The sequence below is a fragment of the Equus przewalskii genome, chromosome 5, assembly GCF_037783145.1.
Source record: "Equus przewalskii isolate Varuska chromosome 5, EquPr2, whole genome shotgun sequence".
NCBI lineage: Eukaryota > Metazoa > Chordata > Mammalia > Perissodactyla > Equidae > Equus > Equus przewalskii.
Genome location: NC_091835.1, coordinates 35,537,019 through 35,555,965, shown reverse-complemented (window position 1 = coordinate 35,555,965; position 18,947 = coordinate 35,537,019). Strand labels below are relative to the sequence as shown.

Here is an 18,947-nt window from a genome sequence, read left to right as displayed (position 1 = left end):
GCAGCTGCCAGGAGAAGCTGTTCTAAACACACTGTCCTTCTCAAGCATACAGGTTTTTGCGGGGGGTGCTGGGAGGGTAGTTGGGGTGCACGTATGTGTTTTGACTTTTCCCAGCAGTTGCTGAAGTCAAGGGCCAGGAGATTAGGGCCCGCTGCAGTTCTCTTGGTGAAGCAACAGTAGCTTCCTAGAGACCTTCAAAGCCTGTCTGTAATTTGCGTAGCCTGAAAGATGTTGTATGCATCTTTATTTCTTCCTATTTTCAAAACAAGAAGGGGGGGGGTGGGCAAGTAAGACACTAAAAATAAGGAGAAGTAATTTCCGGATAAGAATTTCCTTTTGGCTTAAAATGTACTGGTTTTTAAACCTTAAGTTCCTCCCTATTCAAGCAGTGGCTTTGAAGATAAGTGAGATTGATGAAACTCTGGACACCTTGAATGAAGGATTCTGAAAACCAAATGTCCCAGAATTGTTGGTTAGAGGCTTCTGATAGAAATGTCACTGCATTGTAACTGCAGGGACAGTTTGTCAGAAAGTGGGTAGATCAGGCCAAAAATGATCAGATCTAGGTTATGTTTTTGACTCACATGATGTCTTCAAGTAGACTATTTAAATGCCCCACTGTTACCATTGGCTGTTTAAATTAAAAATAAAAAGCTTTTGTCAAAGATGCTTTTTAGTACCAAGTATTCATGTTGCTATGGCGTTTTCGTAAGAAAAGCATACATGGTCATATGCGCTACAAAAATTGTAAATGGTGAGATAGTACTTTTGCAGTGAATTAAGAACTCACTATTAAAAAAAATAGAGGATTCATGTGCATGTATTGTATGCAAATCTGAGGAAGAGATGAGATCTCAGGTGGTCAAAGTTCTGATCCTTTTATATTTGTATATGCTATAATGAAAAGTGGAATCCATGTAGACTTGGTAAGTGGCCTGTAACTCTTGAGGTTTCTAATTTCTGCTGTGATAGCAAGTCTAAACTCAGATAGACTTGGACACCACTCTGGATTACTGTCCATAAATATAAAACTTCTGTTTGCAAGCCAGCAAGCGGAGATCAACTGGAACAATGCCCTTTCAGGCTCCTATGGCATATACCTCAGACAAAAGTGGAAAAGATTGGTTACGGTTGGAGTACACATATACTGGGGCCCTGACTAAAACTATTGAACCAAAGGCTACTAGAAATCCTCATTCTTTGGCTAAACAATAATCTGACTCCACTTTTCAATTCTTCTTTGGCTCTTCCAAAAGAATAAGAAGCAAAAGCAAAATATGAAATCTCCTAGATAGTGTTCATTTATATTATTCATGCTAACAGCCTAGCAGAGTAATTATGAGGACCCAGGTCATCATTTCACCAGAAGTTCCAAATATCTTCAAGTCTTACCATCTTGTTTGACATTTTGAAAATATGTATATTTTTTATTATATTTCAAAATATGTAATTTATTAATATTTTTAAAAATTCTCCCCAAATCTTCAAGTAATATTGAGATGCTGTTATAAAAAGAAGTAGATAGTTTCTAGCTTTGATAGTGAGGGATAAATTGGACTTCATCGAAATTAAAAACTTGTGCATCAAAGGACACTTTCAAGAAAGTAAAAAGATAAACCACAGATTGAGAAAATATTTGTAAATCATATATCTGATAAAAGTCTAGTAGCTGGAATATATCAAGAAGTCTTATAACTCAACAATAAAAAGAGAAATAACCCAATTAAAAAATGGTCAAAGGATATGAATAGACAGTTGTCTAAAGAAGACATACTAATGGCCAATAAGCGCGTGGAAAGGTGCTCAACATCATTAGTCATTAGGGAAATGCAAACCAAAACCATGTGACATACCTCTTCACACCCACTAGGAGAGCTATAATCTGAAAAAAACAATAGAGAAAACAAGTGTTGGTGGGAATGTGGAGAAACCGGAACCCTCCTGCATTGCTAGCGGGGATGTAAAATGGTGCGGATGTAAAATGGTGCGGCCACTGTGGAAGACAATTTGGCTAAACAGTTACCGTATGACCCAGCGATTCCACTCCCAGTTATCTACCCAAAAGAATTGAAAGAATATGTTCACACAAAAATTTGCACCCAGATGTTCATAGCATTATTATAATAGCCAAAAACTACAAACAACCCAGTTGTCTGCCAACTGATGAATGAATTAAGCAAGATGTTATATACACACAATGGAATATTTTGTTGTTGTTAGTGCCGTTGAGTAGATTCCGACTCCCAGTGCCCTGCGGACAGCAGAGCGGAACCCTGCCTGGTCTCTGTGCACCATCCTCTCACCTTCTGGCGCTCCATCAGACAGTGCTCCGCTGCTGTTCACAGGATTTTCATGGCCACTTGTTTCGGAAGTGGGTGGTCAGGTCCTTCTTCCTAGTCTGTCTAGTCTGAAAACTCCGCTGAAACCTGTCCACCATGGGTGACTCTCCTGGTATTTAAAATACTGGTGGCATAGCTTTCAGCATCACTGCAACATGCAGCTGCCCCAAATGACAGCCAGCAGACAGTGGTGTGGTTCCCTGACTGCGACACAAAGCTTCGTAACCACTAAACTACCAGGGCTGGCTCATGAAGTATTATTCAACTGTAAAAAAGAATGAAGCACTGATACCTGCTGCAATGTGGATGAACTTTGGAGATAGGATGCCAAGTGGAAGAAGCCAGACACAAAGGCCACATACTGTGTGATTCCATTGCTATGAAATGCCCAGAATATGCAAATCCATAAAGACAGAAAGTAGGTTGGTGATTGTCAGGGCAGGAGAGGAGGATTGAATTGGGAGTGACTGCTAAGAGGTATGGGGTTTCTTGTTGGGGCATTAGATAGTGGGGATGGTTGCACAACATTATGAATATACAAAATTCAATGAATTGTGCACTTAAAAAAAGAATAAAGAGGGGCCAGCCCAATGGCATAGTGGTTAAGTTTGTGCGCTCCGCTTCAGTGGCCCAGGGTTTGCCGGTTTGGATCCCTGGTGCAGACCTGCACACCACTCATCAAACCATGCTGTGGTGGCATCCCACATACAAAATAGAGAAAGGTTGGCAACAGATGTTAGCTCAGGGCCAATCTTCCTCACCAAAAAAAAAGAAGAAAGAGAGATTATATGTGATCACAGACCTAGAGAGAGAGAAAATCCAACATACAATTACACCTATTCAGATTCATAAGGACAGTTAGGGGGCGTGATGCTGTTATCTTTTCTCCTGTTAGAATCTTAGCTGGGTAAGAAAGAGTTTGTTGTTTCATTTGCTGAAATACCCGTGGAGAAAAAGAAATCTCACCTATATTGTTTATATTTACCAAGATTAGATTTGGCAGTTCTCAACACGAGAGAGATTATCATGACAAGTGTTTGGGAGGGTTGGAGAAAGAGCAGCTAATTAGCCACTCACAGTGTGACAGGCCAACCCTAGGCCAGATCAAGTCACAAAAGGAGCAAAAACCTGTTTCTCCACTGAAAACCAGCTGCATAAGTAAAACGGGAGAAAACCGAGATTACCACACACTAATTAGATATTTTTAAAAGAGAATCATAAAGTGTGCAATCCAAAAAGCATTAAGAAATAGGCGATAAAACATGTCAGGTCTGTAAATCAGAAAGAAGAGGAGGAAGCAGTAACAGAAAGGGCATGAAAGAAAGCAGCAGAGGCCGGGCAGACAAGTCAGAGGCCAGGGGAGTGGAGTGGGGATGGACCAGATTCCAAACGACAGACATTCTTTTCCTTCTTCTCCCCAAAGCCCCCCAGTACATGGTTGTGTATGCTATTGCAGGTCCTTCTAGTTGTGGCATGCGGAATGGCACCTCAGCATGGCTTGATGAGCACTGCCGTGTCTGCGCCCAGGATTCGAACCAGTGAAACCCTGGGCCGCCGAAGCGGAGCGTGTGAACTTAACTGCTCGGCCACGGGGCTGGCCCCGAAACGAGATTCTTGTCTCCTGAGTCCAGGGATATTCTGATTGATAAGATCATCTGCCTGGAAGTTGCCACCATGTGGTTTACTAACTTATAGAGAATTAAAATATAATAAAATGCACTGAATACAGGCAATAAGGGTGTCATTTTATCTTTTCTGGTAAAGGCATTTCAGTGTCTTAAAGCACCTCAAAGTCCGTCCAAACATCTGTTGTCCCTGTTCCACTAAAATGAAGAAATGCCAGTCAATAGCCTCTTTTAGCTTTAACATTCTTTCAATCTATAAATTTTTGTAAAATAGTTTTTAGGAAAAAAATTAAAGTAACGAAATAACTATGTGACCATTTGAACAAACTATACCAGTATCAAAAAATACTATAATCCTGATGTTCAAACATAAGGATAATGTTCTTGACATCCCTTTTGCCATCTGATCTGACTTGAAATACTCCTGAGGGCTTGCCACTGATGGGTGACTAACTTTTTCCTGGGCCAAGAGGCTCGTGAGAACCTGAGTGTCTAGTTCCTGTGGCGTGACAAAAAGAGGGTTGGTGACATCAGAGTCAGTCTTTGGTTGTATCAAACTTTTCGGCTTTTGCAGTTTTCCCAGCCAGCCGGCATGTGTGTGTATCAGTCACTCGCACTAAGCTTGGGAAGGCCTTGCTTCCTATGAGCACTGGTGAAACGGAGCAATGAAAGAGTTACTATGGTAGGACTTTGGGGCAGTTCAGGTTTAGGTTGTTTGGTTGGGTTAAGTGACTAAAAGACTAGTATTTCTTAACCTTTGTAACAGCCCTCCTTTCTCTTTCTTTCTCACAAGTGAGACCCACGCACTGGTTTACCTTTAAAATGTCCGCTCTATTCTTTTATTCCCAGGACGTTTTGATCACTTGTCCCGGTTTCCCTGAATCCTATACCACAGTTGTCAAAATATTTAAGAGATCCAGCTGGAGGTAACTCTCAGAAATCAACTGCTGTATTCTTATTGCCGGATGAGGGTAAGGACATGAGTCCCCAAGAATTAGATTAGCAAAGAAAGTACAAGAGAGCACCTCTATTTAGCATTAAAATACGTTTTTAAATGTCTTCAGGTAGGGAGATGAGCAGACATAAACACGGTTGTGCACGTGTCTGTGAAAAGGTGCTGAGACAGGTTGTTATTGAGAAACTGAGGCATGATACAGCTGTAGCTTTAAAAGCACACAGCTGCTTGTTGTGCTTCACTCACCGATCACTGCCAGGGCCACTGCATGTGGCCAAAGCAGCAGAGTGAAAATCAGGTGATAGAGGTTCTAATTTGAGCTGAGCTCTACTAACCTTGGGAGTTCGGGTTATCCCCTTGGACATTAGTTTCTTATCTATCTAATGAAAAGTTTAGAGTCAGGCATTTCTAAGGTTTCTTCAGTTCTAAGAATGTGAATATCCTAGGAGTAACCACTGAGCATATGACTCAGTGGAGCTATTCAGGATTTTTGGTGTGTGGAAGGTATTTTGGCCCCTTGCCCTTACTATCCGCAAAGCTTAATCTGGTGAACAGAAACAAAAGACCAGTTCTGAACAAATTCCAAAGGTGGGCTTCATCCCCACCTAAATGTCCTTAACCTGCGAGTGCCCTTCCAGCTGATGGTGATTGGTAACCCGGTTCTAAGCCTGAAGTGCCTCAGCAGCTACCTCTCGCTCAGACAGACGGCGTCAAGCAGGGCTTAGCTCTCTCTCCTTTCTATTTTCTTTCTTTCCTCTGTATAGTTCTTTAGCACAAGGAATTTCCACTTTGGTGAAAGAATAGAAAAAAAAACTGATGGCAGATCTTCAAAGTAAAAATGATAAAATTATCATTTGAAAATATTTGCTAAAAATAAGCTACAAATAAGCCGGTGTTCAAAAGCAGTGCTATTTTATATTCTATTCTGTGATGCTTGGGAAAATTTAACTGAAATTTGATCAAAAGAGCAGGTAGCTATTTGATAGATCTTGAATGTGTCCTTCCAATATTGCCCAAAGCAAAATACCCATTACCTATGGTAACATTCCATAATCCAGAAAAGTTATAATATCCAGATGAGATAAGGATGAAATGGGTTTTTCCAACATCTCTTTAAACTAGAAATCCCAGAGTTGCCGTGATCCTGTCAGTACAATCCCTAAGAGCAGTGACACACACAGGCTTTTTTTGAGGTTCTCTGTCCCCCATCCCTTTATCTCCAACTATAAGCTTGAATTTTGAGTTTGAGATGAGTTTCAGTCACTTTGCTCTAAGGAGCCCGTTGGCCATCTAAACCAGATCGTCTCGCAAAAGGTGAAGGTGAGGTTTAGGAAGGCGGCCTGGGCTATGGGTCTGCTACCACGTTGCTGAAGGGTAAGAAAGAAATGCGTAGACAAGAAATAGAGACGCTGGGTTAGACCATGGTTCTAGGAGATTGACTGCAAAAGGAATAAGTAAAATTGAGCAGGAGCTAAAAGCAGCAGCCAAAGGCTGGGGTGGGTGGGGAGTGCTGGAGGGTACCGCTGAGAGCCTGGGTGCCTTCGGAGGTGGAGGGGATAATGTGCCGAGTGGCTGAGTGGTGGATGCAGAGGTGAGAGCCATCAGTTAGAATCGGCTTCATCACTTCCTAGCTAATGAGCACAGGCAGGTCAGAGAACTGCTTGGATTTGTTTGCTTATTTGTAAAATGAAGCAATAACCTTTATTATTTACCTTGCCCAGTTGTTAGGAGGATTTAGTGGGATAATATATGTAAAGTGCTTCATTCAATGCATGACACGTGTGAGTGCTCAGTACCGTTCAGTTGCCGTTATTGATGATAATAGTAATGGTTGTTGTTAATGAGAAGAAAAGAATAAGGGAACCAGCAAGAAAGATCATCGAGGAAGTTCCCGAGGAAGACTGGTGTGGGTGGAACTCAGAGGACTGGGACCAAAGGGCAGGAGGAGCTGTTTAAAGAGAAGGGAGGGGGGCTGGCCCCGTGGCCGAGTGGTTAAGTTCGCGCGCTCCGCTGCAGGCGGCCCAGTGTTTCGTTGGTTCGAATCCTGGGCGCGGACATGGCACTGCTCATCAAACCACGCTGAGGCAGCGTCCCACGTGCCACAACTAGAAGGACCCACAACGAAGAATATACAACTATGTACTGGGGGGCTTGGGAAGAAAAAGGAAAAATAAAAAAAAAATCTTTAAAAAAAAAAAGAGAGAAGGGAGGGACGTCTTCCTCTCAATCTGGAGAAGAGGACAGAAACATGGATTTCAAGCAGCACTTCTTAAGTTTCCTCATGGACAGCTCCCTAAAGGCCGTGGTGGAAGACTGAACAAGTCTGCACTCTCACGGGCTTGGGGGATTTGGCATAAAACGGCTGTTGAAAGATAGAAATGTCGTCGAAGTCTCGTGTTGTGTCTTTAAAGTACAGGTCAACTTTGCATTCCATTTTGTATAATTTATTTTTTATAAGTTACTTACCAGTTAACTTACTTGAAAATTTTTCCTGCAGAACTTCTAGGAAAGCAGATGTGCCACGTCTCTCTTGCAGCTTCCATCAGTTGCCCCAGTTTGAGCCGAAACCCTGATTTACCTCCTTGTTTTTCTGTTTTATCTCAGTTTCGTTTGCTTGCACTCCCTTAAACACAGGCCTTTTCCAAGACTCAGCACTTGGCCTGCCCTCCGTTTGTGGCCTGTCCTTGTGAGAGTTTATCTTTCTCCCTGGCTTCAGCTGTCAGCAGCAGCCAACACCGCCAGAGCCAGCCCTCCTCCATCTTTGTGTTGCTGTCAGTGCTACCACCCTCTTTCTAACCTGTGAGACACGGAAACTTGAGGTCAGTGGTCCTCCCATCGGGGTCCATGTACCCTATGGGTACACAGAGACTTTTCAGGAGAGACATGGGCATGGGTAAGGGAATCAGTTTCCAGATTTTCTTCTTCCATGTGTACTCTTCTAAAATCATTATGCTTGAGACTGTCTCCTCTGAAGGTTCTCCTTCCCCAGTTCTCTTGCAGTCACCTCCACCATCTGAAAAAGAAAAAAGGCGTGGTGCGTTGGCCCAGGGGCTAAAAATTTCACAAGACACCGCAAAAGTAAAGCAAAGAGGTGCAGCACCTTGTTTTATCCAGGCAACAAGCTCACAGCAACCCTTTGCCTTGCCTATCCATCTTCAAAGGAGAATTCAGAAATAAGGTGGTTGTCATGAGGGAGAAGTATTAACATGTTTATTTGAAGTGAAAACTGAAGTTAGATTTCTTTTGACAGAATGTAACTGATCAAGCTGACTGGTTTGTCATTTGATTACATGGCAGACATGTTCCATATGTACTTTAAGGACATCTTCAGTAGACATTTTAAAAAACACAGGGGCCAGCCCCGTGGCTGAGTGGTTAAGTTTGCACGCTCTACTTCAGCGGCCCAGGGTTTCACCAGTTCGGATCCTGGGCGTGGACATGGCACTGCTCATCAGGCCACACTGAGGGCAGGGGCATCCCACATGCCACAACCAGAGGCACTTACAACCAGAATATACAACTATGTACTGGGGGTGGTTTGGGGAGAAGAAGAAAAATAATAATAATAATAAAAGTAAAAAATAAAAAAACATCATTTGCTATTGTTTAAAGTTATAAATGTTAGATGGCAACTTAAAAATGTGAGACGGGATATATAGTTTTTCAGAGTTCTTTTAGGGGCTATTCCAGCAAAAAAGTTCGAAGACTGTTGCAGTGGCTTAACCATCTTTAATTTGTCCTTTTCTGTCACCCCCCACATCCAGTCAGTCATACGGATTTTCTTCCTCTTGTATCAATTTCAGACTCTGCCTGGTTCTCCAAACCTTCCCGTCCATTTTTGTTGTACTGTTTTTCCCCTCTCGTAGTTAGCCTCGTCTCTTGAAGTGACGATTCCATGCTCTTTCCTTCCTCTCTGTCTTTACTACATTATTCTCCTCCCTCGGAATGCCCTTTCCTTATATGCTCTGTTCATCCTGACTACTCAGTCATTGTTGGTTTCTCTCTTCTCTAACCTCTACAGCATTGGCTATTCCATGCAGTTAGCACTCACAGAACATCATTTGATGTTTCTTTTCTTTCTGTCTAAAAAGTTCCTTAAGAGTTAAAAAGCGTCTCTTACAATTCTGCCATATCCCCCTTTGCCTAATGCGATGCTGGCCACATAATGGATGCTTAATAAATATTTTATTGTCTGCTTAGAGTCCAGAGTATTCGTTCTCTCATTCTTTCAACCATTCAACAAATATTTTGGAGACCTTTTTTGTACCAGGTACTGTACTAGGCACTGGAGTACAGCAGGAAAAAAAACAGACAAAAATCCCTGCTTTCAAAGACTGATAAGTATGTGAAATAGATAGTAAGTGAAAGAGCAATAAGTGCTGAGGGGAAAATAGGAAAATAAAGCAGGAAAGAAGAACAGGAAGTGCATATTGGTGGCAGGTGAGGGCCAGGGGAGTGTGTGCAGTTTTAGATAGGAGGGTCAAGGAAGGCCTCACTGGTGAGGTGATATTTTAGACCTGAAGTGCAGGGGACTTGAGCTTATCTGTGGAAAGAGCATTCCAGACAAGGAGCCTCTTAATGTGAAGCCTCTAAGTCTGGACCTGCCTGACCTTCCAGGAAGGGAGAGCTTTGTGGCTGGGGCAGAATGGTGGACACCAAGAGTAGGAAGTGAGTCAGAGGAAGGTGGGACTGGGGGAGGGGCGAAGGGGTGGTATAGGTTCTGGTTGGACTTTGGCTTTTGCTGAGTGAGACTGGAGGCCTTCCAAGGGTTTTGAGCAGAGGAGTGAGCTTGCTGGACTTAGGTTATAATAAAATCCCTCTGGCTGCTGTCTTAAGGATAGACTGAAGTGGGGCAAGAGCAGAAGCAGGGAGATTAGTCAGGAGGCGACTATAATAATACAGACCAGAGATGGTGCTGACTTGAACCACAGGAAGAAGTGGTCAGATTCTGGGTATGTTTACAACAGACAGGATTTGCTGACTGATTGGGTTGACAGTGGAGGGAAGGGAGGTCAAGAGTGATTGCAAGGTTGCAGGGTTTCAGTCCAAGTGAGTGGAAGGGGAAGTTGCTGTTTGCTGAAATGAGAAGGCTAAGGGAGGAGCAGGGTTAGTGAGGGAGTTCAGCTTGGGACCTGTTAATTTGAGGCGTGCACCTATTCAAGGTGTCAAGTAGGCTATTCAAGGTGGAGTTCAGGGGAGAGGTCTAGGCTAGAGATGAACATTTGGGAGACCTCAGCAGACAGGTGGTATTCAGAGCCGTGTGGCTGGATGAGCTCGCTGGGCACTGCACTGTTCAAGCAGAGGTGAAGCAGACTCACATTTATCGAGCATCTAAGATGTACCAGGCTTAATGCACAAACGCTAGACTGGATACTCATTTTACTGATGAAACTGAGGACAAAAAAGGTTAACTAATTAACCAACCTGAGCTGACAGCTAGTAGTAGCAGAACCAAGATTCAAACCGAGACCTGTCTTAATGCCAAAGTCCAGTTTGTCTAACCATCCAGTGCCTTAATTCAGCAGTACGCTGCATTTCAGAAAAAGTGGCGAGCCATAGTCAGTACCCTTATATGATAAATATGCTGTTAATCTTCTTTTGAAATGCAGATGGAAGGGAAATCCATTAGTTATTTGCTTGTCACCCAGAATGAAGATTAGATTCCGAAACTCTGATATCCACTTGCTGCAGAATTTCTCAGCTAAGGCCTGCTCTACCTCCCTCTAACTTTATGTGAATGTGTGCGCGTATAATTTTATGACCACTTAGGATATTTTAGGCACTGTGCTAACTTCTTTATGTGCATTATGTCCTTTAGTCCTTACAACAACTCATTGAGGCAAGTACTATCCCCATTTTTCAGATGAGGAAACTGATGCTTAAGATCTAACAGCTATTAAGTGTCAATTACTGTTGGTCAATCAATCAAAAATAAAGTATACAGGGGACCAGCCTGGTGGCACAGCAGTTGGGTTTGCATGTTCCACTTCAGCAGCCCGGGGTTTGCCTGTTTGGATCCCGGGTGCACACATGGCACCATTTGGCAAGCCACGCTGTGGTAGGCGTCCCACATATAAAGTAGAGGAAGATGGGCATGGATGTTAGCTCAGGGCCAGGCTTCCTCAGCAAAAAGAAGAGGATTGGCGGTAGGTATTAGCTCAGGGCTAATATTCCTAAAAAAAAATTATTTAGTTTTTATATTAATTATATATAAATTATACAGGATAGTATGCTATGGGAGATCCAAAGACAAGGGAAGCCTTTAGGAAAAGAGGTTGTAAACATATGAAAATTTTAATACAAAACAAAAATGTAGGGGCTGGCCCCGTGGCCGAGTGGTTACGTTCGCGCGCTCCGCTGCAGGCGGCCCAGTGTTTCATTGGTTCGAATCCTGGGCGCGGACATGGCACTGCTCGTCAGACCACGCTGAGGCAGCGTCCCACATGCCACAACTAGAGGAACCCACAACGAAGAATACACAACTATGTACCGGGGGGCTTTGGGGAGAAAAAGGAAAAAATAAAATCTTTAAAAAAAAAAAAAAATGTAAAGAATAGCATATTGTAGCATACAATGATTTGCCAAATGAATCTTAGTCTTAAGCGCCATTCATTTAAGGCATGAGTGCATAACACACAGAGCCATGAGTTCATTGTGGTCTGAGGTAGACTTAGAGAAGGAGACACTTGAACTGGGCTTTCAAGAATGGCTAGGATTTCATATGGTAGAGAGGTGGTTGGAGAAGGTATTCCATGCAAAGAGATTGGCATGAGCTAAGGTCTAGAGACAAAAGACATAAGATATGTTTAGGCAAAAACTAGCTGATCAGTTTTAGCTGAAGCAGAGAAATAGAAGCTTTAACTAGAAATGTCCTTTAGAAGATAGACTTTGAATTTTAGGCTTAGGAATTTGGTAGTCTGTTGAGTAGTCAGTTGGGAGTCATTGATGGTTCCTGAGCAGGAGGTGAAGGAAGAGTTCTCTGGTGTAGGACTGCTGAGGTATGAGGCTGCAGGCAGAGAACAGGGAGGAGGGTATGGCAAGTCTTTAAGGGTGAGGTGCTTGGGGTCCTTAACTATAAACGTTGCACAGGAGAAAAAAGGAGGTGCTGGTGGTGGTGAGGGACACTGGAAAGGAGGAATCAGCAGGATTTGATGGCGCCATACAGGGAACCAAGGAGAGGGAGGAGGCGGAGACAACTTCAAGCTTTTGAATGTGTTCTGTAACCTGGACAAAGGTAACACATTATAACAATAATGTGTTGACATTAATAAACAAAAAAAGAAACCAAGAGAAGCCTGATTTAGGGGGAAAGTCATGTTTTAGTTATATAGAGATTGAGATGATATGAGATAGCAAACTAAAAGCATCCAGTCAGGAAGTAGGAAATGTGGAACTGAAGCTTGAGAAGCTAGGATTAAAGATGTGGATTTGTCTTGGGCATAAAGATCATATTAAGTTACAGAAGAGTAGATGGAGTTTTCAGAGAGGCAGTGTGGTGAGAATAGTAGAAGGCCAAGAGTGAATCCTGGAGGTCAGCCATATTTAGGAGCCACAAAAAAGCCTTCAGTGAAAGAGACAAAGGAAGATAGGTTGGTGCAATCCATTCAAATTGTAGTCGGCCACCCTTCACCAGTCAAAGTAAGCACAGAAAGTGAGAGTAAACATTTAGGAACTTTTGTAGCAATTTGACAGTGCCGCATCATCCAAACCCGTGACTTTATATTTATGAAAGTATTAATCCACAACAGATGGGAAATTTTAAAAATTGGTCTACACCATTGACTGAGAAGTGCTGGGTTAGAGGATAAAGGCCGAGAGATCTACTCGTAGGTGTATACCTAAGAGAATTGTTCATAGCAACCTTATTCATAAAACCCCAAAAGTGGAAACAACCCAGATGTCCATCAACTGGTGAATGGATAAACAAAATGTGGTATATCCATACAAAGGAATATTATTCAGCCAAAAAAAACAGAATGAAGTACAAGCACACCTCAAAAATATTGTGGGTTTGGTTCCAAACCACAGCAGTAAAGGGATTATCGTGATAAAGCGAGTCACAGAAATTTTTTGGTTTCCTAGTGCATATAAAAATTATGTATAAGTATGCAGTAGCATCATATCTTTTAAAAAATGTACATACCTTATTTTTAAAATGCTAACCATCATGTGAACCTTCAGTGAGTTGTAATCTTTTTGCTGGTGGAGGGTCTTGCTTTGATGCTGACGGCTGCTGACTGATCGGGGTGGCGGTTGCTGAAGGCTGGGGTGGCTGCGGCAATTTCTTAGAATAGGACAGCAATGAAGTTTGCTGCTTTGATTGATTCTTCCTTTCAGAAATAATTTCTCTGTAGCATGCAATGCTGGTTGATAGTATTTTACCTGTAGCAGAACTTTTTTCAAATTGGAGTCAGTTCTCTCAAACCCTCCCGCTGTTTTATCAACTATGTTTATGTCGTATTCTCAATCCTTTGTTGACAGTTCGACAGTCTTCACAGCATCTTGACCAGCAGTAGATTCCATCGCCAGAAACCACTTTCTTTGCTCATCCACAAGAAGCAACTCCTCTCATCTGTTAAAGTTTTATCAGGAGGTTGCACAATTCAGTCACATCTTCAGGCTTCACTTCTAATTCTAGTTCTCCTGCTGTTTCCATCACATCTGCAGTTTCTTCCTGCACTGAAGTCTTGATCCCCTCAAAGTCATCCATGAGGTTTGGAATCAACTTCTTCCAAACGCCTGTTAACGTTGGTATTTGAACCTCTTCCCATAAATCATGAACGTTCTTAATGGCATTTAGAATGGTGAATCCTTTCCAGAAGGTTTTCAATTTCCTTTGCCCAGATCCATCAGGGGAATCACTGTCTGTGGCAGCTGTAGCCTTACAAAATGTATTTCTTAAATAATAAAACTTGAATGTTGAAATTACTCTTTGATCCATGGGTTGCAGGATGGACATTGTGTTAGCAGGCATGAAAACGACATTAATCTCATTGTACATCTCCATCAGAGCTCTTGAGTGACCAGATGCATTGTCACTGAGCAGTAATATTTTGAAAGGAATCTTTTTTTCTGAGCCATAGGTCTGAACATTGGGCTTAAAATATTTAGTAAACCATGTTGTAAACAGATGTGCTGTCATCCAGGCTTTGTTGTTCCATTTATAGAGCACAGGCACAGTAGACTTAGCATAATTCTTAAGGGCCCTAGGATTTTCCTTATGGTAAGTGAGCATTGGCTTCAACTTAAAGTCACCAGCTGCATTAGCCCCTAACAAGAGAGTCTGCCTGTCCTTTGAAGCTTTGAAGCCAGGCACTGACCTCTCTAGCTATGAAAGTCCTAGCTGGCATCTTCTTCTGATATAGGGCTGTTTTGTCTACAGTGAAAATCTGTTGTGTAGGGTAGCCACCTTCATTAATTATCTTAGCTAGATCTTCTGGAGAGCTTGCTGCAGCTTCTGCATCAGCACTCGCTGCTTCCCCTTCCACTTTGATGTCATGGAGACGGCTTCTTTCCTTCTGCAGCTTTCTCACCTCTCTCAGCCTTCATAGAGTTGAAGACAGTTAGGGCCTTGCTCTGGATCAGGCTTCGGCTGAAGGGAATGTTGTGGCTGGTTTGCTCTTCCATCCAGACCACTAAAACTTTCTCCGTATCAGCAATAAGGTTGTTTCACTTGTTTATCATTTGTGGATTCACTGGAGTAACACTTTCAGTTTTCTTCAGGAACCTCTTTGCATTCACAACTTGGTTAACTGGCTCAAGAGGCCTAGCTTTTGGCCCATCTCAGCTTTTGATATGCCTTCCTCACTAAGCATAATCATTTCTAGCTTTTGATTGAAAGTGAGAGATGTGCGACTGTTCCTTTCACTTAGAGGCCATTGCAGGGTTATTAATTGGCCTAATTTCAATGTTGTTTTGTCTCAGGGAATAGGGAAGCCCAAGGAGAGGCAGAGAGATGGGGGAACGGCTGGTTGGCGGAGCAGTCAGAACACACACAACGTTTAATGATTAAGTTTGCTGTCTCATATAGGAGCAGTTCATGGCTCCCCAAGACACTTACGATAGTATCATCAAAGATCACTGATCACAGATCACCGTAACAAATATTATAATAACGAGAAAGTTTGAAATATTGAGAGAATTACCGAGGTGTGACATAAAGACATGAAGTGAGCAAATGCTGTTGGGAAAATGGTGTCAACAGACTTGCTCAATGCTGGGTTGCCACAGACCCTCAATTTGTAAAAAATACAGTATCTGTGAAGCACAATAAAACGAGGTATGCCTGTACTGATACATGCTATAACATCAATGAACCTTGAAAACATTCTGCTAAGTGAAAGAAGCCAGACACAAAATGCCACATGTTGTATGACTCCATTTATAGTAAATACCCAGACTAGGCAAATCCGTAGACACAGAAAGTAAACTGGTGGTTGCCAGGGTCTGGGGAAAGGAGAGAATGGAGAGTGACTGCTAACAGGTATGGGTTTTCTTTAGGGGAGATGAAAACGTTCTGGAATTAGATAATGGGGATGGTTGCATAACCTTGTGAATATACTAAAAGGCACTGAATTCTACACTTTGAAATGGTGAATTTTATGGTATGTAAATTAAGAAAAAAAAACAAGGAGACTATATACCTCAAAACCAATGAAAGAGAAACTTTCCCAAAAAAAGAAACTAGAGCAGGGCAGTTGAGGAAACTAGGGAGGAAGAGAAGACCGTTGCATTTGGGCGTTACAGAGACGATTAAGCCAAGTGTCACTCCATGTGTCAGCGATTCTCACAGTGCAGTCTCTGAGCTCCCAGGGGTCCCTGAGACCCTGAAAGTTATTTTCGTAATAATGCTAAGATGTTACTTGCCTTTTTCACCGTGTTGACATGCACACTGATGGTGCAGAAGTGATGGAGGGAAAGCTAGCAGGACTCACGGCAAGGGCCCCACACACCCCTGCTGCCCCTGTTCTCCACCGCCGTGCACTCCCAGTCCAAAAAGAGGTCAGATTCACTGCAGAATGTCCTCGGCAGAAAGTGAATATTATTAATTTTACTAAATCCCAACCCTTGAGAACACGTCTTTTTGATATTCTGTTGGAAGAATGAGGAATGTGCACGAAGCCCTCCTGCTGAAGCACAGGGCATCTCGAGGCCGAGCCTCCGGCCATCGACGAGTCACAGGGTGAATGAACACCTCCTTTTTCCCTGGAATGCCATTTTTACTTGAAAGAGTGACTGACAGACAAACTATGGTTATTTAGACTTGAGCACTTGGCAGGTAGTTTCTTGAAAATGTACAAAGTGAGCCTGTCACTTCAAGAAAAACAACTGACAGTATTTGTAGTCAATGATAAAATTCAAGCTTTCAAGTGAAAATTAGAATTTTGGAAAACTTGTATCCTCTCCCATGAGTTTGAGAGCTTCCCAATGTATAAAGACTTTTCTGCTGAAAATCAGTGGTGATGTTAAGAAATGTGTTTTTTTACAACAAAACATCAAACAACCCAGTCAAAAAATGGGCAGGAGACATGAACAGACGTTTCTCCAAAGAAGATATACTGATGGCCAATAGACACGTGAAAAGATGCTCATCATCGCTGATCATCAGGGAAATGCAAATCAAAGCTACACTAAGATATCACCTTACACCCGTTAGAATGACAAAAATATCTAAAACTAATAGCAGCAAATGTTGGAGAGGTTGCGGAGAAAAAGGAACCCTCATACACTGCTGGTGGGAATGCAAACTGGTGCAGCCACTATGGAAAACAGTATGGAGATTCCTCAAAAAATTAAAAATAGAACTACCATACGATCCAGCCATTCCACTACTGGGTATTTATCCAAAGAGCTTGAAGTCAGCAATCCCAAAAGTCCTGTGCACCCCAATGTTTATTGCAGCACTGTTTACAATAGCCAAGACGTGGAAGCAACCTAAGTGCCCAGCAACAGACGAATGGATAAAGAAGATGTGGTACATATATACAATGGAATACTACTCAGCTGCAAAACAGAACAAAATCATTCCATTTGCAATAACATGGATGGACCTTGAGAGAATTATGTTAAGTGACATAAGCCAGCGAGAGAAGGATAATCTGTGTATGACTCCACTCATATGAGGAATTTAAAACTATGGACCAAGAACAGTTTAGTGGATACCAGGGGAAAGGTGGGGTGGGGGGTCGGCACAAAGGGTGAAGTGGTGCACCTACAACATGACTGACAAACATTAATGTACAACTGAAATTTCACAAGATTGTAACCTATCAATAACTCAATTAAAAAAAAAAAAGAAGAAGAAATGTGTTTTTTTATATTGTATGTCAGTATTTGGAAGATCTGCCTAACTCGTGAACTGATACTTTGCAAACGACTGATGGCTGATGTTACAAAAACCATGCCTGGGTAAAAGACTCATTCCAAGCACGGGAGAGACCAGTGGATCTTAATGTAACAGAGTATGAAAAGTTGATTGATATGGTTGTAGACTCTGCATTGTAGACAACTGACCTTTAAGAAACTACTTACTTGTCGAGTTTTGCTATAGTATCAAAGAAGAATATCCAAAATTATCTGAAAAGGCTATTAAGATTCTCCTACCACTGTATAACTGTGTGATGCCAGATTTCTTCATATTTTTAACCAGAACAACATGTAAAAATAGACTAAACGCAGAGACAGATTTGAGAATCCGGCTATCTTCTGTTAAGCCAGATAAAGGCCAGAAATTTGTAAAAATGTAAAACAATGCCATTCTTCTCATTAATGGTCTTACTAGTTTGTTTTGGAAAATATAGTTGTTTTCATTAATTATTTCAGTAATTTCTATTAACATGTAGTAAGTTTCTTTTTTTTTTTGATGAATTAGTAGTTAAGTTTTCCTAGTTTTATCTTCTAATACAGTAGATATTGGTAGATAGTATCCATACTAACAAAAATTGTTTGAGGTACTCAATAATTTTTAAGAGTATAAAGCGGTCCTGAGACCAAAAAGTTTAAAACCCACTACCACATGCTGCAGACATTATAGAACACTTTGTGGAGTGTTAGTTCCATCTTCTCCCACACACTTACCAGAACACACTCTATTTTCTTTTTACCAGGGTCATGTGAACCACTGACTGATCAGGTGGGGTCATATCATATTCCTACAGAGCCCAGAAATAGCTAGACAGGATGAAAGGCAAAGAAATTTACCAGACTTTAATGGAAACAGCCCATTTCTATTTCTTCAAATGAAACCTCAGAACCTTTCGGTTTAGTAAGTAATTTCAGAGCATCCCTGATGGCTAGTGGTTAAAGTTCGGCATGCTCTGCTTCAACAGCCCAAGTTCAGTGCCCGGGCACAGACCTACACCACCCGTCTGTCACTAGCCATGCCGTGGCAGTGGCTCCCATGGAAGAACTAGAAGGACTTACAACTAGAATGTACAACTATGTACTGGGGCTTTGGAGAGTAAAAAAAAAAAACAGGAAGATTGGCAACAGATGTTAGCTCAGGGCAAATCTTTCCCAGCAAAAAAATAAGTAATTTCACAACTCTTGTACAGAGACTAAGGAGGAGTTCCATAACAACTAGGTTGTGATGGATCCTAGTCCCCAACTCAGACGGCACTTGGACCCAAGTAGACGTCCAATGACTGACTGGAGCATACAGCTGTGTGCACTACATGTGCTTGACTACAGGCCCTGAGAGAATCAAGCTCCATGCCTCCCAGCAGTCTGCTTTAAGGATCACAGCGTTTTGAATGCCCTCGTTTTTGCTCTTGGAATGCTCTCATTCGAGTAGGGCATCCTCAGGTTCAGAGTGGAGCTTAACTTATCATCCTCCATCTGCCAAGCTCCTGAAGGCCCTCCTTTAAACAAACAATCAAAAAGAAGAAACCGTTACAGTACTGCCAAACAAGTCCTTTTAAAAACCTCTAGATGGCTTAACAACAAAAAAACAAACAACCCGATCAAAAAATGGGCAGAGGACATGAACAGACATTTCTCAAAAGAAGATATGAATATGGCCAATAGACA

General features: G+C 42.1%; 1 protein-coding gene across 3 annotated transcripts in view; it reads left to right on the top strand.

Moving 5' to 3' along the window:
* Window positions 1–18,947, top strand: part of LPCAT3 (lysophosphatidylcholine acyltransferase 3) — a 36,647-nt gene that overhangs the window by 8,002 nt on the left and 9,698 nt on the right. The gene's annotated exons all lie outside the window — the stretch shown is intronic.